General features: G+C 38.5%; 1 protein-coding gene across 1 annotated transcript in view; it reads right to left on the reverse strand.

Moving 5' to 3' along the window:
- The window catches only part of SCFD2 (sec1 family domain containing 2), a 435,263-nt gene that overhangs the window by 337,231 nt on the left and 76,576 nt on the right, over window positions 1-21,456 (reverse strand). The gene's annotated exons all lie outside the window — the stretch shown is intronic.

A 21,456-nucleotide genomic window follows, 5' to 3' on the forward strand; every position in this document is an offset into this window, starting at 1 on the left:
CAAAGATAAGAGTTTCTTTGATTCAAAAACAGAGTTGAACTTTTTATCCAGTTAGCATTTCCTAGCTCGGCCTCTAGTCATCATATTTACGTAATGCTGCCTGCCCAGGTAAGGCGTGTGATCCAAAGGAACAAAGGAGTATAGAGAACTTGGTAACTGGAAATGCAACAACACACTACATTGTGAACTTAGTAGCTATTTGCATTTGCTGCCCTATTCTGTTCCCCTCTATATAGTTTTTTCTTACACACAAATGCTAGTAACACGTCATTAGGTATGTCTTGATACTCCATTAGCATGCTACTTGGAATTCAGTAAAAAAGTACATCATGTGGTGCTTTAAAATACAGGCTATATTCCTTGGTAGCTAGGAGACAGTATGTGCCCCCACTGATTGAATGGGCCCCACCCTTTGGGCGCCTTTTGGGTACCAATTCTGACCAAGGTGATAGGCTAGTTCAAATATCTACTAGGGTAAATTGTAATTCAATTGGTCACTTATTTGTGACCTCGCATGACTGTGCAGTTTTCTCTATGTGTTACAGTCTCATTGGTCACCTGTGCATGGCCAGGCACAATCACATGGCCTTTGCCCTTAAAAGCTAGTCTTTTAGCAGAGAGAGGTCACCTCTTTGCAAGAGACGGCCCTGGCCAGTTAGTTTGATTCTCGATGCTTGGCTCGAAATAAAGCTTTGCTTGGCCTTCAAAAAAAAAAAAAAAAAATACAGGCTAGTGCAATTTTCAAAACTGGAAACTTAGTCACAACCTTACATGAAACAAATGGAAATCAACTAACTGACTACCAAAATGCTACAGTGAGACTGATGACCCGAGAAAGCTGACCAAAATAGCAAGCAACCAGAAGCAGGTGCTGAAAAAGTAATAGGAGGACATACTTACATCACAAAACAATCACAAAAGCGTTTCGTGCAGACTTACATGGTGATTTTAAGATGTCCATTCAGAAGGCCTTGTAACACAATTTTTAAAGCCATAAAAACAAAAGTTAGTTGATATCAAGACTGCAGGAGATGAGATTAAAACTCATCCCAAAGGATGAGTTTAGTGTAGAAATAGGAAATTTATTCATTGGTGGAACCAAACCCCTTAGGGAGCTACCCAGAGAAATGACACAAATTTTGTGTCATTTGTTCCGCTTCTGGCACGCTAGTAGACTGAAACTATCCTAACTCATGGTTTTCCAGATTCCTCTCCAAATAAGATTTGTAGGGAGTAAGCAAAGAATTGTCATCTACCACTATCTCAGTTCTTGCTTCCTTTCTCCAGATCACCATCCCTGGCCACACATACAGATGAGTGCGGCTTTTATTGTGGAACTAACCTCAGCATGGCATTCTATTGCTTATATGAAAGGGTATTTCTTTTGTTTTCGCTCTTTTCCTATTAAAGGTATTTTCTAAAATATTTTCAACAATTATTCTCCAAAAGAAAAAGACTACATAACATATAGCAACTTCCTGAAAGATGATGATCTAAAATCCGAGAAATCGTTTTCAAGTAAGAAAAGCTATTGGGCTTTTTTTTTATTTTTTGAGAGTTTTTAAGAAAGAGAAATAGGCTTCTTACTTAGATTTAGCTAAGAGAAAAACATAAAACTCTATCAACCATCAATTCTCTATTATATTTTAAATCCTCATTAAAATATAATTATCTCTTGAGGGAAAGTGAATACATTTGGAAAATAAAAGGATTTAACATTTTAATATTTGTGATCCTTATGATAAAGAATTCAACTGAATTCAAATGCATCATGGATCCTATTTTTTCCATTAACCTCATACACTTGATAAATTATAATTTTCTCAACCTGTTTTGTTAAAATATATTAAAATATATAGAATATTAAATATATTTGTTAAAATATATTTAAAATATCTACACATATCTACACATACATGATTCTTTGTTGATATGCTTAAAATAAAGAATATTCTGTCAATGTCAGGTTTGATTTAATCATAAAACTGTCGTAATGGTAGAAAACCACCACCACCAGAAATTTTGTCTAAAATAGCGTATTTAGCTACTAAAAATTTTTAAAACCTCTTGGCATGAGAAATAATAAAAACTGTCATTGCACGTTTTTTATTCATCATTTTCATGAAAACCCAAATTGGATAAACAAACTTAGGTGTTTCAAATCTTGCATTCCCAGAAATCAGCATTTCATTTGTCTCTTTGTCAATCACTTTTCTAATATAATAAGGATGCAGGACATTAAAATATTTAAATATAAGAGGTCCTGCTGAAACTCTGGTTTATTTGTTCATACACAATTGGGAAACAGAATAATTTCAGTATTACACAAAAGTCACATCTGTTCATATATTGCTTTTTTTCTCATTACTTCAACATTTTGTGCCACCTAATAACAGCAGCTGAACACAAAGTAAACAAACACAGCTGAACACCACAAGCCACGAGAGGAACCAAGCACCACAGGCAGTGCCCATGTGTCTCTAGCTCTTCCTCTTGGCTCCGCCTGGCCACGGGGCCTGTCTTGGAAGTGCTTCCTGTTTGATTCTCCCTGATCTTTAGTGCAACTAATAAGCCTCCACTCCTCTTCACATCCCAGTCCAGTGAGCTACTTTCAATGCTTTTGTTCACATAACGTCCTGTATAAGCTGTAACATTTATTTCTAGAAATTTAGCATATCTTTTTAATTGTGCTGGTATCTTATCAAGATTCTTACTGGTTTTGTCAGTTCTCTGATTATTGATCTGCAAAGATGTTTGAATGGGCCTCTGCTAATGGTATTTTTTTTTTTTTGTCCTAGTATGTGATTTTGCAAAACAACTTTTCCAGGGATTTATACACATTATAGCAAAAATACGCACAACAATATATATATCAAAGGTGACAACTTTTACTAAAGTTAAGCTTTTGAGTCTTTGGCAGTGTCACCAGAGAAAATTTCGAGTGTAATTCAAGAGTTGACATAAGACAGCCAGAATCTTGTGCATGAAAGAGGGTTTAGGAGTTTTGTGAATAGCATACAAAAGGCTTAGGGGTGCTTGGGTGGGTGGGTGGTTCAGTCGATTAAGCATCTGCCTTCGGCTCAGGTCATGATCTCAGGGTCCTGGGATTGAGCCACACTGGGCTCCCTGTTCCCTGGGGAGTCTGCTTCTCCCTCTCACTCTCCCTCTGTGCTCCCTCTTTGAATAAATAAATGAATAAATAAATATTCATTTATTCTAAATGAATAAATAAAATCTTAAAACAAAACAAAACCACAAAAGGCTCGGAGAGTAGACCAAGCACATAGTGTATATCCACTCTTTACTCCATCAGAATGACAGAAAAAATAAAAAGGGATAGGAACACACAACAAAGAGATTGTGAGATAGTCTATAAGCAGACAAGAGATTTCAAACATTTTGCCCCATCTGTTGGTTATCTTTGTTACCTACATTATATACTAAAACTTTCTTTTTTGGTCTGTCAAATACAGATGGTATCCTACGGCCTTTCATGTTCTAAGAAGAGAATCATAGCCCCCCTTACACATCCCCCTTACTTTTTATCTCCCCCTTTCATCTTGCAAATCATTTGTACTTTTATTTTTCCCTTGCCATGATGACTGGCATTTATATTTTGTTCTGTAACCATAATTTAGTATTATGTGCTTTTTCCATGGTTTCATCAAAAAAAAAAAAGTTCAAAATCAATCAATAAAGCCTACATCATTGTAAACTATATAACTATTAATGACAGAAGCAAATTATGCGCTATGATTACACTTCCTTATGCATATAATACTTTGCTCCTAGAATGCTCTGTGGTGTATTTCCTTCCTTCCTCCCTCCCTCTTTCTTTCCTTCCCTTTCCTTTCTTTTCCTTCTTTCCTTCCTACCCCTGCCCTTCCTTTGCATTATCTACCTTAACCAAAGCTTTAACATGGAGGACATGGGGAGTTAGAGTATTCTAACCTCAAATACAGTGTCCTGTCTTTGGAGTCTGGGAGCTTTTCCCCTCTCTGAATACTGCCAAACCTTTCACTCTCCCATTCTAATATGGGCAAATTTTGTCCTAGGCCTTTCTGCATAGCCAGCAGCCTGGAACTCCTTTTATTGCTCTCCTCTGTTGGAACAGTTTCATTAAATCCCTGATTTGTCTTTCTTGGTATACTGCCTTTTCTTGCTGGACATTCTTATGTAACCTCAGAAAAGGAACTGTGAAGAAAGCAGTTTTTGTATCCCTGAAAAGGCATTTTCTTACCCTCAAAGCTTCATGGTAGTTTATTGGAGTCTGGAATTCTAGGTGGCTGATAATGTATTATTCACTGTCCTCTGGTTTTCAGGGTTGCTGATAAACAGTGTGTGCTAGTCTCATTCCTGTTCCTTTGTAGGTGAGCTTCTTTTTTCCATCTTGGGACCTTTAGGATCTTACTCTCTTGTACTCTAAGGACTCATAGTGATCATGTCTAATTTAGAGGTCTTTTTATTCTTTCCAATTTCATCTCAGTAGGCCTATTCAATTTGACTATGTCCTTCACATCTGGGAAAGTCTCACATTCGTTCTTTGCGAATTTCTTTTTTTTTTTTTTAAGATTTTATTTATTTATTTGACAGACAGAGATCACAAGTAGGCAGAGAGGCAGGCAGAGAGAGAGGAGGAAGCAGGCTCCCCTCTGAGCAGAGAGCCTGACGTGGGGCTCGATCCCAGGACCCTGGGATCATGACCTGAGCCGAAGGCAGAGGCCCAACCCTCTGAGCCACCCAGGCACCCCCGTCCTTTGCTAATTTCTTATTCTCTGCTTTCTCTTTCTTTCTGAAACTTCTAATATAGTTCTTGGATATCCTGGATTGGTTCTCTTTATATTTTATCTTTTCTATCATATTTCAATGTCCTGTTTTCTTCTACATTATAGGAGAGTTTCTCAATTTATGTTTAAACTTTGGGTGAATTTTGTTTTGGTACATACCATAAAGTTCATCCTTAAATTATGTAATTGAGTGGTTTATAGTCTATTTACAGAGTTGTATAATTATCACCACCATACAATTTGAGAACATTTTCATCACACCAAGAAAAAGACCATATCCAAATTTCCTCAGTTATGAAAAAGATATACTGCTATAAATCTACATGTTGGAATAAAACCTGAATGAAATTTTCCATTGGGAGACACAATGGTGCTTAGTTATACTTATTTACAACTGAGAAAAGCAGAAATGAGAATATTCAAGTAATTATAAGTGAACTCTTTTTTAATATAGTAATACTACTGTCATTTTTATCATATTAAAAAAATTTTAACTAAAGTATAAATGCCTGGAAGATAAAAGAGGAAAAGAAGAGTACTAAAGGATGGAGGAAAACAAATAAAAATAATCCTCCCATCCCCAGCCACCCAAAAAGGCTTGGTCTAGAATACATGAAAAGGCAGTATGGTGGAGGAAGCCATGTCCCCAGAAGGAACCAGCAACTCCAGACTCAGGAGCCTCAGGTATGACGGAGGTAGAAAGTGAGGAGCATAATACAAAGCAAAGTATACAAATAGTAAGTGCATAGTTCAACTACTTTTTACATATGTATCTATCCATGTAACCCCCATCCAGATCAACATATGGAATATATCCAATACCCTAGGAGACTCCTTGGTATACGTATACTTACCCAGCCGGTAATCCCACAAAGGTAGACCATTACTTCTAGCTCTACTACCAAAGACCATTTTTTTCTCTGTTTTGAGCCTCATATAAGTGAAGTTATACATATGTACTCTTTCGTGTCTAGCTTTTTTTCAACATTATCCAGAATCTCAATCTTTTTTTCTTTTTCCTAACCATGCTTTATTGCTCTGTATTACCATAGAAGTTTCTTCATCTATTCTGCCTTAAAGGATACTTAGATTCTACAGTTTGGGGCCATTATAGATAATGATGCTATGAACACTCTATTATATGCCTTTTGGTGAACACTAGCACTCATTTCTAGCGGTTATATGCCCACATGTTTGCTGGGTGAGTATATGCTTCACTTTAGTTGATAATGTCAAACAGTTTTCCATGGTTGTGTCAATATTTTCACACATTTTAAATTTGATTAAATTTAACAATTTAATATAATTTTGAAAGTATATAAGCAATGTCTGTATCACTAAGTTTCCTTCTGGTATTTTATGTTTGGTAGCCAAAACACTAATAAAAATGAGAGAAAAGAATCACAGTGGAAAATACATTGCCATATGATACTATGCATCTTTGTTTCATTGTTCTCATACTGTTTTTACGTATTTACTTACTTACTTCTTACCTAGTTACGTAGAAAAAGGCCTGGAAAACAAGGTATTAATTTAGGAACAAAGACTATGTTGAAGAGCAAGATGGAGGGGAGGGAAGATATTTTATTTTATGTACATTGTGATTTGAATTTTCTAGAAGCATGTGCTAGTATTATTTTTTAATATATATTTTTTAAAGATTTTATTCATTTATTTCACAGAGAGAGATCACAAGTAGGCAAAGAGGCAGGCAGAGAGAGAGTGAGGGGGAAGCAGGCTCCCCGCTGAGCAGAGAGCCCGATGCAGGCCTCGATCCCAGGACCCTGGGATCATGACCTGAGCTGAAGGCAAAGGCTTAAGCCACTAAGGACCAGGTGCCCACTAGTGTTACTTTTTAACCTCTTTATTCCGAAATTAAATCGTTTATCTCAGGTAAAATAAACAGATTTGTACAATGGATGAAGCATTGTCTTTCAACAGATTAAAGAAATAGAAAAGTGATAATAACTGCTTGCTTCCCACCTCTACTGAGGTCAAAGGGCAAAGAAATATGGTTAACATGCAGGTGGAGAGATTTAAGTCAGAATGAGAAACAAACTTCATGATGGCAATGACTAAAGATGCTGAAACAAGTTATTAAAGGAGGAAGAAGGAAAATGTTATGAATCTTCTCCGGTAGGGACTGAAGGACAGGATATACAGCCATCTGTATTGTGAAACCTGGACAAAGTACAGCTGGGAATTGATGTCCATTTTTATACTACCATATATATGAAGGTTTCCTGGGATTTCCTTTAAATTGTGTATGTTTCTTGTTACACAAATTTTGAGCTTTACAGCATTATGAAGAGTAAGAAACTAATGTGAAAATAGCATTTTAATTATACAAATCAATTCAAATGTTTCCAAAATTCAGAAGTTTATTGTAAAATATGTTTTCAGAATAGCTTGGAATGAAGTATAACTGCTGAGGGACCATGGGTCACAAATAGAAAATAAACCGCTCTCTCTGAAAGTTATATAAAACACTGAAATATAAAATCACCAGAAGCATTTATGGTTTGGTTTTCCTTGGAAATGTAGCCTTCCCGAGGCTAACTTAAACACTGAATCAACATTCATAAACTCAAGAGAAAGCAGGGAAGGGAAGAGATAGATTACCTCTGTTATCTGGAAGGCAGTATCCAAGGCTGCCGGGAAAGGCACATTTCCTCGGTGGGACCACTCTGACCCGGAAAAGAATTTCTGCTCTTAGAGGAGCCTCTAGGTAAATAAATCCCACCCTGTAGCCACAGACCTTCTCACCATATCATTCTCTTGGGTTTTTAAACTCCTAGCCCATAGTCTCATGTTGAAAATACCTTTTATGTTGAGAAAACATAAAAAGGAAGAAGAGGAAAAGGAAGAGATGGATGAGGAAAAAAGAAGAGAAAAAGATGCACCAATTTAAGTTGAAAAGAGAGGGCCAGAGAGCAGATCCTTGAAGAAGGGATGTTAGAAACTTGGATTCCCATTTTGCAGATGAGGAAAACAGAGAAGTGGAAACAATTTGAGGTCTGTTTTAAGTGATAGAGTTCAAGGGGAAGGCATTTGTTTAGTGGCCTTAAAGCATTCAGGCATTATTAATTATTAATTCAAAGGAAACTCTTTATGTTTCTGTATATTCCCTATCTTCATATCCCTAAATAGAGATATTCTTTAGGACTCTGGCCTCAGCCCTTTTTCTCAACCATTGTACCTTCTCTCTCTAGTTGATCGACCTTATGTTTCCTTTAGAAATTCACTACTTAGGTTTCAACATAATCACCAGGTAACTAAATCCCTAATCTCTATTTTCACTTCTGGAAATCTGTACTCTAGCCACACATTTTCCAACTGAGATGATCAGGGAACAAATCCTTTAGACAGAATAATTCTACCCCAACATGTGGTAGAGTAGTCTTCATATGCAGTTGCGAGACCATTGGTCATTATGTTTACAATGTGTCTTGCCTGCCCAGGAGATGATAAATAATTCCATCATACTATACCCTTCTTATACAGAACACCCTGTATTTCATAAACACTATGTTTCACATAAATCACCTCATCTAATTATCAGATTACCAGATAATCTGCTAACCCCCCCATTTTACACATGGAGAAACAGATTCAGAAAAGTTAAATGACTTTGAAGACAAAATAATATTTTATACATTTCTTATTCCCTATAAGGACTTAATATATAATATATGCAGATAATAAATATCTTTCAAATGAACAAAAATGACTATTAGCTGTAGATCTGAATAATATCTAGAAAAAAAAAAATGCCAGTGAGCTTTCTCCCCTTCTACTTCGACACCCAACTATAATTCCAACAATCTCTAGGAAATTGTGTCAATCTTATACCCCAGGGAATGTGGAGTTCTTTTAAATGATGGTTCTCAAAGATGTTCCACAGGCCTCTGGGCTCCTGAGACACTATCAAGTGGTCAAAAAAGCCAAAGTTATTTTCATAATAGTACTAAGATGTTACTGGATTTTCTTACTCTGCAAAGTAACTCTGAAAAGTTACTCTTGCTACTCTTGTTTACCCCCGGTACAAAAACACTGGTGGGTAAAGGGGTTGGGGCCATCATACCAATACAGGCAGTGGTGCTGAATTATACAAGTAGTCAGTTTCACTTCGGAATGATCTTGATGAAACTATAAATGTTGTTCATTTTTTTCTTTAAGGTTTTGTTTATTTATTTGACAGACAGAGATCACAAGTAGGCAGAGAGGCAAGCAGAGAGAGAGAGGGAAGCAGTCTCCCTGCTGAGCAGAGAGCCCGATGTGGGGCTCGATCCCAAGACCCTGGGATCATGATCTGAGCTGAAGGCAGAGGCTTTAATCCACTGAGCCACCCAGGCACCCCAAATGTTGTTAATTTTATCAAATCTCAACCCTTAAGAAAACATCAATATCCTGCGTAAAGAAATGGGAAAAATACAAAAAGCGCTTCTGATACAAACTGAAGTATAATGATTGGCTTGAGGAAAAGCACTGAGGCAATTATTGAGCTATGAACTGAACTAACCCCTGTTTTCATGGCACACAATTTTTACTGGGAAAGACAAATGAAAAACTCTGATTCTTTATACATTTTCCAAAAAAAGAAAAAAGAATGAAGTGGGCTTGTTACTTCAAGGACAATGATTTGTCAAGAACAGAAGTAAGTTTTCATGTGAAAATTTTAATTTTGGAAAGCTTATATCTGCCCCTATATCCTTACATTCCAAATAACTAAATATTTTCTAATTATTTAATTGGGATAGCAACATATATGGTTTTTTAATATAATATGTGTCAACATCCAGAAGATCAGCATAATTTAGAGAACCAATATTTTCCAAGTGACTAATGCATATGGTATAAATAATGTGTGTATAAAAGATCCATTTATTTATTTTAGTTAGTTATGTTAGTCAACATACAGTACATCACCAGTTTTTGATGTAGTGTTCCGTGATTCACTGTTTGCATATAACACCCAATGTTCCATGCAGTCCATGCCTTCCTTAATGCCAGTCATGGGGCTAACCCATCCTTCCACCCCGCTCCCCTCTGAAATCCTCCGTTTGTTTCCTGGAGCCCCTTGTCCCTCATGGTTCATCTCCCGCTCTGATTTCCTCCACCTTCATTTTCTCCTTCCTTCTCCTAATGCCCTCCATGCAATACCTTACATTCCACATATAAGGGAAACCATCTGATAACTGCTTTCTCTGTCTGACTTATTTCATTTAGCATAGTCTCCTCCAGTTCCATCCATGTCGATGCAAAGGATGGGTATCCATGATGGCTGAGTAATATTCCATTGTATATATGGACCACATCTTCTTTATCCATTCATCTTTTGAAGGGTATCTTGACTCCTTCCACAGTTTGGCTATTGTGGACATTGCTGCCTTGAACATTGGGGTGCATGTGCCCCTTCATTTTCACTACATCTATATCTTTCAGGTAAATACCTAGTAGTGCAATTGCTGGGTCATAGGGTAGCTCTATTTTTAACTTTTTGAGGAACCTCCATACTATTTTCCAAAGTGGCTGTACCAACTTGCATTCCCACCAACAGTGTAAGAGGGTTCCCTTTTCTCCACATCCTCTCCAACATTTGTTGTTTCTTGCCCTGTCAGTTTTTGCCACTCTAACTGGTGTAAGGTTGTATCTCAATGTGGTTTTGATATGAATTTCCTTGATGGCTAATGTTGTTGAACATTTTTTCATGCATCTGTTAGCCATTTGTATGTCTTCTTTGGAGAAGTGTCCATGTCTTCTGCCCATTTTTGACTTGATTATTTGTTTTTTGGGTATTGAGTTTGAGAAGTTCTTTATAGATTTTACATACCAGCCCTTTGTAGTGTCATTTGTAAATATCTTCTCCCATTCCGTGGTTTGCCTCTTTGTTTTGTTGACTGTTTCCTTTGCTGAGCAGAAGCTGTTTTTCATTTTTTAATTGGGTTATGTTAATCACCATACAGTATATCAGTAGTTTTTGATGTAGTGTTCCATGATTCATTGTTTGCATATAACACCCAGTGCTCCATGCAATCCATACCCTCCTTAATACCCATCACCAGGCTCACCCATCCCCTCACCCCTCTCCCTTATAAAACCCTCAGTTGTTTCCCAGAGTCCATAGTCTCTCATGGTTTGTCTCCCACTCCAATTACTCCCCCTTCATTTTTGTCTCCCCCTAATGTCCTCCATGCTATTCTTTATATGCAGAAGCTTTTTATCTTGATGAAGTTCCAAAAGTTCATTTTCACTTTTGTTGCCCTTGCCTTTGGAGATGTGTCTTGAAAGAAGTTGCTGTGGCCAATGTCAAAGAGTTTACTGCCTATGTTCTCCTCTAGGATTTTGGTAGATTCCTGTTTCACATTTAGGTCTTTCATCTATTTAGAGTTTATCTTTTAAAAGACCCATTTAAAACATAAGAGACCAATGGCTTTTTATGTAACATGGTATGGAAAATCCAATGTTATGATTTTATATTCCACAATGTAATTAAATATAAGTAATTGCCTCTTGCAAAGCTGGTGCAGTATCAAAGAAGAATATCTTCAATTTTCTGAAAAGGTATTAAAATAGTCCTCCCTTTTCCAACTATATATCTTTCCGAGGCCATTTATTTTTATAAACTTGATCCAAAATACTACACCATAACAGATTATGAAGAAGCAAATAAAAGAAAACAGCTGGCTTCTATTAAACCAGACATTAGAGGTGCACAAAAATGTAAAACAGTGCTAGTCTACATTATTTTGTTTTAGGAATGAGTTATTTTTCATAAAAACATTACTCATGTTCACATGCAATAGGTTTACCACATTTTTATATTAATAAATAAATATCTTTAAAAATTATTCCTGCTTGAATTTCTAATGTAATATTATTTACCTACCAATGAATCAATAGATATAATCCATATAAACAAAGCTTATGGGGTCCTCAATAATTTTTAAGAATGTAAAGGGGTTCTAAGACCAAAAAGTTTGAGAACCATTGTTCATAATCAATGTCACCCTTGGATTCCACAAGAGAATGATAGAAAAAACAATCCATTAAACAAGTATATAACAAATACCAACTGAGAGTATTAATTCAAAATGTACTTACTAACTTCACAAACATTTACTGGATATAGAGTAAGTTCAAGATCTTCTGTTAGATATGGATAATACCAAGAAGCATAGGCAAGAGTTCTCAGTCCCAACTACTCAGGGTCTGCTAGTAACTACTGCAATAGCAATATGAACAAAAAACAGTACCAACAAGAACATAAGATGCTGTCCATTAGAGAGCATGGGAGGGGATAAGAGATACGCTGGAGAAAGTGTTAGGTAAGATAAAGCCAGGAGACTGTGTATTTCAGTTTTTTTGCAGGGGAGGGAGGGATAGAAGTAGGCTTTAAGATCAGCAGCAATCATTAACGGAGTACATATGCATAAGGTACAACAAGGGATACAAAAATATCTACAGTCATCTTGGAAGGTAGAAGTAAGGAACAGAAAGCATAAAACAACTATCAGGAAAAAAGAAGATAATCAGGGATAGCCTCCCAGTAGAGTACTACCAAACATTAAAGAAGAATTAATACCTATTCCCCTGAAACTGTTTCAAAAAATAGAAATGGAAAGAAAACTCCCTAATTCTCTATGAGGCTAGCATTATCTTGATCCCAAAACCAAAGACCCCACCTAAAAGGAGAATTACACACAAATATCACTGATGAACACGGATGCAAAAAGTCTCACCAAGATACTAGCTAATAGGATCTAAGAGTACACTTAAAGGATTATTCACCACAACCAAGTGGGATTTATTCCTGGGCTGCATGGGTGATGGGTGGTTCAATTTTCACAAATCAGTCAATGTGATATATCACATTATTAAAAGAAAGGACAAGAACCATATGATCCTCTCAACAGATGCTGAAAACGCATCTGAAAAAAATACAACATTCTTTCTTGATAAAAAACTATCTGCAGTGTAGGAATAGAAGGAACATACCTCAATATCATAAAAATCATAAAAGCCATATATGAAAAACCCACAGCAAATACCATTCTCAATGGGGGAAAATTGAGAGCTTTTCCCCTCAGGTCAGGAATACAACAGAGATGTCCACTCTCACCACTCTTGTTCAACATAGTAGTGAAGTCCTAGCCTCATCAATCAGCCAGGGGGGTAAAAAAAAAAAAAAGGCATCCACATCAGCAAAGACAAAGTCAAACTTCCACCACTCTTTGTAGAGGACATGACATTCTATGTGGAAAACCCAAAAGACTCTACCCAAAAACTGAAAGAACTCATACAGGAATTCAGCAAAGTGGCAGGATATAAAATTAATGAATGAAAGTCAGCTGGGCTTCTATACACTAACAATGAGACAAAAGAAAAAGTAATCAAGAAATCGATCCCACTTACGATTGCACCAAAACCATAGGAAATACAAATAAACCTAACCAAAAAGGTAAAAGATCTCTACTCTGAAAACTACAGATCACTCATGAAAGAAATTAAGGAAGGTATTAAAAAATAGAAAAATGTTCTATGCTCATGGATTGGGAGAACAAATATTGATAAAATGTCTATGCTACCCAAAGCAATATACACATTTAATGCAATCCCTATCAAAATACCATCAACATATTTCACAGACCTGGAATAAACAATCCTAAAATTTGTATAGAACCAGAAAAGACCATGAATAGGCAAAGGAATGTTGAAAAAGAAAAAAGAAAAAAAAAAAAGCTGGTGGCATCACAATTCCGAACTTCAAGCTCTATTACAAAGCAGTAATCATCAAGACAGTATGGTACTGGCACAGAAACAGACACATAGATCAATGGAACATAATAGAGATCCAGAATTGGACCTTCAACTCTATAGTCAACTAATTTTTGACAAAGCAGGAATGACTATCCAATGGAAAAAAGACAATCTCTTCAACAAATGTGTTGGGAAAATTGGACAGCCACATGCAGAAAAATGAAACTGGACCATTTCCTTACACTATACACAAAAACAGACTCAAAATGGATGAAAGACCTAAATGTAAGACAGTGATCCCTCAAAATCCTAGAGAAGAAGGCAAGCAGCAACCTCTTTGACATCAGCTGTAGCAAATTGCTACCAGATATGTCTCTAAAGACAAGAGAAACAAAAGGAAAAATGAACTATTGGGACTTCATCAAGATAAAATCTTTTACACAGCAAAGAAAACAGCCAACAAAACCAAAAGGCAACCTTTGGAATGGAAGAGGATATTTGCAAATGACAGACATATCAAATAAAGGGCTGTATCCAGTCTCTAAAGAACTTGTCAAACTCAACACCCAAAGAACAAATAATCCAATCAAGAAATGGGCAGAATACACGAACAGACATTTCTCCAAAAGACATCCAAATGGCCAACAGACACATGAAAAAGTGCTCCACATCACTCAGCATCAGAGAAATGCAAATCAAAACCACAATGATAAATACCTAGCAGTGCAATTGCTGGTATTTACCCAAAGGATACAAACATTGGGATCCAAAGGGGCACCTGCACCCCAATATTTATAGCAGCAACGTCCACATTAGCCAAACTATGGAAAGAGCCCAGACAGCCCATTGCCAGATAAATGGATAAAGGATATGTGGTGTATATATATACAACTTAACCATCTAAAAAAATGAAATCTTACCATTCACAATGACATGGATGGAACTAGAGGGTATTATACTATGTGAAAGAAGTCAATCAGAGAAAATTATCATACGATTTCACACATATGTGGAATTTAAGAAACAGATGAACATAGGAGAAGGAAACAAAAAATAAAAGAAGATAAAAACAGAGAGGGAGACAAACCATAAGATTAACTCTAGGAAACAAACTGAGGGTTGCTGGAGGGGGTTGGGGGATGAATTAACTGGGGGATGGGCATTAAGGAGGGCACGTGATGTAAAGAGCACTGGGTGTCATACGCAGCTGATGAATCACTAAATTCTACCTCTGAAACTAAAACAAATAAACAAACAAAACACAATGAGATACCACCTCATACCGGTCAGAATGGCTAAAATTAGTAAGTCAGGAAACAACAGATATTGGCAGGGATACAGAGAAAGGGGAACCCTCTTACAGTGCTGGTGGGAACGCAAGGTGGTGCAGCCACTCTGGAAAACAGCATGGAGGTTCCTCAAAAAGTTAAAAAGATGGGCGCCTGGGGGGCTCCGTGGGTTAAAGCCTCTGCTTTCGGCTCAGGTCATGATCCCAGCTTCCTGGGATCAAGTCCTGCATCGGACTCTGCTCGGTGGGGAGCCTGCTTCCCTTCCTCTCTCTCTGCCTGCCTCTCTGCCTACTTGTGATCTCTGTCTGTCAAAATAAATGAATAAGATATTTAAAAAAAAAAAAAAGGTTAAAAACAGAGCTACCCTATGACCCAGCAATTGCAGTACTGGGTATTTACCATAAAGATACAAATGTAGTGATCTGAAGGGGCATGTGCACCCGAATGTTTACAGCAGCAGTGGGCACAGTAACGAAAACATGGAAAGAGTCCAGATGTCCACTGACAGATGAATGGATGAAATGGATAAAGAAGATGTGATGCACACACACACAATGGAATATTACTCAGCCACCAAAAATTGAAATCGTGCTATTTGTAACAACACAGATAGAACCAGAGGGTATAATACTGAAAGAAATACCATATGATTTCACTCATATGTGGAATTTAAATAACAGAACAGATGAACATAGGGGAAGGGAAGGAAAAATAAAGTAAGATAAAAATTAAAAAGGAGGCAAACCATAAGAGGTGCTGAGCTCTAGGAAATAAACTGAGGGTTGCTAGAGGGAAGGTGGGTAGGGAAAAGCAATAACTGGTTGATGGTCATTAAGGAGGGCGTTTGATGTATGAGCACTGGGTATTATATGCAATGGATGAATCACTAATCTCTACCCCTAAAACTAATTAAAAAAAAAAAAAAGAGGAAGATAATCAGAAGAGCAGAGTGTCATGAAGACCAAGGGAAAAGGACCAAGGCGAGCAGCTGAGTGGCTCAGTCAATTAAGTGTCTGACTTTGGCTGGGTTCATGTTCTCAGGATCCTGGGATCAAGCCCTGCATAAGGCGCCCTGCTCGGCAGGGAGAAGACAGGATTGGATGCTACACACACATCAAGAGGAACAGTTCCAAACAGGAATTTTGTAAATACAAATATTAATGCATGTGAGTGAAAGTGGAAATAGTCATTGTCCCTCTATTACCCACCCACACTCATTAAGCAATCCATTCAGAAGCACTAAGCCATCCTCTATGCACCAAATTTAACAGCCAGGGAAGAATTTGATATGGACACTATGTAGCAAGATTTCAGATTAGCACAGATTTAACTACAATGCACTGTAGTAAATGCTACAGGATAAAGAGGTGTGGGTCCTCAGAAGCTAGAGCAATCAATTCAGCCTGCTGAGGAAGGGCAGAAGAGCAGAGGGAGATTAGATATGGTTTCCCAGAGAGAGTGACTTTTGCATTAGATCCTGAAAAATAAGATGGGCTTTGACAAGAAAGATTGTGTGTGTGTGTGTGTGTGTGTGTGCGCGCGCGCAAGGCGTGCGCACTTGAAAGTGAGTGGTATATTAGTCAAGGTCTTGGCAGGAAAGAGATGGCACATTCAAAGGAGGAAAAGAAGGCAAGCTTAATGATGGGACTTTTTACAAGAAAGCAGCCTAAGTAAATCAACAAGGGCCTAGTAGAAGGATGCAATCAATTGCAGCCTGAAAAGGTAGAAGACAGGTAAATGATACCCTAAGGACACTCTCCTTTCACCCTCTAAAACCCCTGCCCCTGCCTCCCATTGGCAGACTCTGCCTGAGAGGTCAAGGACAGGGAAGCCTGTTGAGGCAGTCCGAAATGGTTAGTCTCCAGAAGCACAGGTACAGAACAGGGCAGTGGATCTGCTGAGACAATCAAATGGGAGTATTTCAGGCAAAGACCAGAAAGATCTGGCTTTGTGGGAGTTTTTGCTGGGATCTCGGGAGAAGGGAGGGAGGGCATTGGGAAAGGATCAGGGAAACATCCAGCCAGAGGGCAGAGGAAGTTTAAAATCATCATGCCCAGGAGTTTGGACACTCTCTTGAGGCAGTGGGGACACACCCAAGGGCTCTAAGTGCAGGAATGCCACAGTCACCTCTGTGTGTCAGTAGTTTGATTCCTCTATCTAGAAAGATGCCTGGTATAGAAGTCCACAGACCCAGGTTTGTATCCCGGCTTACTTGCTGTAAGACCGTATGAGTCTGGGTGCAGACAGGCAGAACACACCGCAGTTATCCAAACAGAGAAAATGTAGCATGAAAAACTGAACTGCATCACCGAAAGGGTAAAGAAAGCTCCAAGGGATGGGGGCTGCGGCAACCATCGGAAGCAGGTACCACCACTGCACTGAGGAAACAAAGGGCAGAGGTTGGATATTAAAACTGAGAATCACAGGAAAGTGTGGCTGACTCTCAGATGTCTGAAAAGGGAGCCCTCCCTGGCTGCGCGGACACCCCTGCGGGGGCAGGCCCACGAAGCTGCTCCCTCACATGGGGGCGGAACTGCACAGCGCCTGCCAACCGTAGTGCCAGTCTGACCCTGACAAGCAGAAGGAAAGGCCACGGGAAGCAGAGAGGAAGGGGCACGTGGCTCCTTCCCTGCCCGCCTTGCCGTCTCCCTTGAGCAGGGAGTCAGCTGGAAGAGCACAGCGGTGGTCTGCAGAGTCCCAACGTTACCGAGCCAAAGAGTGAGGTGCGAGTGGAGAGATAGTAACTTCGCTACTGGCATGGGAATCCTGGAAAAGAAACGGCACGTTCTGGGGCCTCAGTTTTCCTTGTCTGTGAAATGGGAGTAAAAAAAAAAGTACCAAATTCAAAAGATTATTGAAAGGCTTGCATGAAACAAATTGCATAAAAACTATGTTAAAGTAAAAATCGGTTCCTTTCCCCATTCCTCAAATTGTGGGAACAGCTTCTATATGAAGACAAGGAAGTGTGAGAGTTAATAATCAGTGTATGTGTCCTATGTACCCAGATTTTCTCATCTTTTATAAACTACCCTATATCACATGGTACGTGGATTTTATTGGGTTTTAACCTATCCTTTTGGCAGTTTGACAATCTCCTCCACTCATTTCAACAACATACACACACACGCACACACACACACGCGCGCACACACACACACAGATGTGTATGCACACGTGCTCCCATTAGTCCCAGAAAAAATTCTCCAAAATGAAGGTGAAAGATATCAATGTGATTAAAACGTAGTTGTTATCCAATCAGAACTGGATGAACTCTAGCACCAGGAAAGGAAGCATAGTATCCTCAATGAGGCTGAAAAAGTATAGATTGAGTAAAATGGTAAAGTGCTTAGATTTATTCGTGTTTTTTACTTTTTTATTTTTTTTAAGATTTATTTATTTGACAGTTCATAAGTAGGTAGAGAGGCAGGCAGAGAGAGAGGAAGGGAAGCAGGCTCCCTGCTAAGCAGTGAGCCCAATGCGGGGCTTGATCCCAGGACCCCGGGATCATGACCTGAGCCAAAGGCAGAGGCTTTAACCCACTGAGCCACCCAGGCACCCCTATTGCTGTTTTTTAAAGCCAGTAGTATGAAGTGGTAAAGGAGGAAATGATAGAAGCATTGGTGGCAAGCAACATTTACTAATCTCATTTGGAGCTTCATTAGGAGAAGTATAGTATCCAAAAAGAGGTGAAGACCAAGACATCGTTCTTCCACTCTGGATGTCACATTTCGGGAGAGACATTAACAAACTGGGGCTTTTTGGCTCCAAACTAGAGGCAGTGGTAATGGTAAAGGTGGGAGAGGCTTGTCTCTTCACAAATGGTTGAAAGAGCTCATCCCATGTAATAGTGAGTGTATGCAGTAGACACTATAGCCCCCAGCAGTTGGAGAGTAAATTAATGTCTCAATGTAGTGGACCAGATTATTGTTTGGAAATTAGCTCAAGAGATTTTTCTCCAAAAGTGACCACAGAAGCTTGTAAATTCCAAATACGAGCAAGATGATTTCGGGGGTGAACAGAGTCAGGAACAAGGTAACAGAATGCAATGGTAACTAAGCTGAAAATGGGAAAACTACGTAGAATTTTGCATAAAGAGAGAATGTATTATCAACAAGGAGATACTCAGCATAAAGACCAGAAAAGGACACGTGAATTGGAAAGAGTGAGTAAGCATATTTCCCTTCCCAGAAGGACAGGGGAAAATCATCAAAATCAGTTTATTTGCTTTGATTCCCCTCTCATCAAACTACCTCCTTTTAATCTGGTTTCCCATGTAGACTCCCTCTCCCAGACTCCCACACCAACCCCAGTCCGCTTCAGTCAGAACCCTCACTCTGCTCAAAGCTTTCTTTCTCCTTCAATATTCCAGGAAATAGGTATTTGCCCTACTTTTATGGACAGGGAAATTGAGGTTCGGCTCTTCGGTGACAGAACCAGACGTAGCTGGCTTTTTACCCATCACATGCACAAGCACAAGGCCGCGGCGAGTCTAGAAGTGAATGTTGCAAAGAAGTCAAGAAGGTTGAGGACGGAGGAAAACGAACTTATATTTAATGATCTCGGAGACTTTTCTGTTACAAAGTGTCAGAAGTCAGGCTGCACTAGACTAATACGCAAGAAAATAATGAAGAAACAGAGGAATCAAGCGTAGAACGCTTTGCCAAGAAATCTGGCTGCAAAAGAAAGAATGATGTCATAGATTCTGTTTTCCTTCAGCTCCAATGTGATCTTCCCGCCACCCATTAAACTCTGGGAAGTATGTCGATTCTGCAGACAGCAAGAGGACAAACTGTAAAGATTCTCCAGCCACAGAAGGACTCCAGAGAGACAGATTCTGTGTAAAATGTAGAAACTGAGACAGGCATCTTCTACCCATTTCTTCTGTAATTGGACATCTTGGAGCCAAATGAATGGGTTCTCAGAGTCTATTTCTTTTGTACTTTTGGGATACATTTTTCATCTTGAAAGCCAGTAGGAAAAAAATCAATTCAGTTTACAGGGTTTTAAAAATCACTTTTCTGGAACACATTTATTTAGCTAACTGACAATTTAATAACAAGCTCTTGGAAAGATGGCATGTGTTTATACATGAAATGATAAAATGAATTTTTTTCTTTGTTTTAGCAATTAAACTTTTCTCCTTTCACAGACTGATGTGTCTTTCTACTGGTGTTCATAATGTCTTAACATGAGTTTACCTTGTACTGATAAATTTTATATTTAAAATCTGAGGTTGGAATCATGGAGTCCCTCTCAATCAATTTAAATACAAGAGAATCCTCAATCTCGAATTAAAATTTCTATTTAATGTCTCAAAAGTATAAAAAGCCTCTATCACAGAAAAATTTATACCTCAGTAGAATTTATAGTGGGGGGTGGGAGAATAGTACATAGTTTAAAGCATATTTCATAGTTTTAAATGGTGCTAGAAAAAAGCATTCCAGCCATCTAAGAGACAAGAGCATGATTTTTTTATGATAAACTATGTGATAAGGAATTTTCAAATACCAAGGTTTCATTATGCTTAAGCTCCAGATCTTTTCCTTACTGTTCACAGTGATATATTTGTTGGTATATAAAAATGAGACATGCCAGAAATTCTGACTAGTGATATGAAGCAGAAACAAGGAGCCGCACTGCTAAGCTTTTACCAAATTATAGTTGGCACATGGGGAAAGTGTGATTTGGGCCAATGTTTTCAGTCCTTCTTGGAACCAAAGTTTGCTAACAATTGTCTGTATCTTTCCCTTTTTTTTTTTTTTCTCTCCCCATGTCTGGAGTTTGGGGAGAATGCAAATCATTTCATCTGAGGTTTTTTTCCCACCCTTTGGTCAATAGAAAACTCAAACATTTAAATTTGAATTCATGGGGTTACCTGTCTGTTTTTGAACAATTTATTTCTGGCTTTGATATTTTTTCTTTTATTTTTATTTTATTTATTTATTTGACAGACAGAGATCACAAGTAGGCAGAGAGGCAGGCAGAGAGAGAGGAGGAAGCAGGCTCCCCGCTGAGCAGAGAGCCCGATGTGGGGCTCAATCCAGTACCAGGGATCATGAACTGAGCCAAAGGCAGAGGCTTTAACCCACTGAATCACCCAGATGCCCCTGGCTTTGGTATTTTTAAAAAAATTCTCTAGAAAGTAAAGTGTGTTGATCTTTCAAGAGTCCTATACTGAGCAATAAAAATGGATTCATGGTCCATGAGAGAGCATCATTAGGCTGCATCATTGAACTGCAATATAAATTAACCTTATCACAAAACATTTGTGCAGTCCTACTTTTCTTGATTCACAATACGAATCTGCTCTTGTTTTACCATGCTCATGGATAAGGAACTCCATACAGGAAACACACTTGTTATAAATGTGTATCTAGACCTGTGAAAAGAAAGAGGAAGGAAGGAAGGAAGGAAGGAAGAGAAGAAGGGAGGGAGGGGAGAGGGGGGTGGCAGGGAGGGGAAGAGGGTGGGAGGGAGAGAGGCAGTGAGTGAGTTAGCTGGGTCTAAAAAATGGGGTCATAGCCGACCCCTGTGTCCCTACTCCTTGCCCACTCTTTCAACAGTGTACAAATGGCTTCGATACTTTCACTGAGTTACATGCTGCGTAGCCTGGCCCACAG

Source organism: Mustela putorius, unplaced genomic scaffold, assembly GCF_011764305.1.
Source record: "Mustela putorius furo isolate JIRA1106 unplaced genomic scaffold, ASM1176430v1.1 tig00000430_pilon_pilon_pilon, whole genome shotgun sequence".
NCBI lineage: Eukaryota > Metazoa > Chordata > Mammalia > Carnivora > Mustelidae > Mustela > Mustela putorius.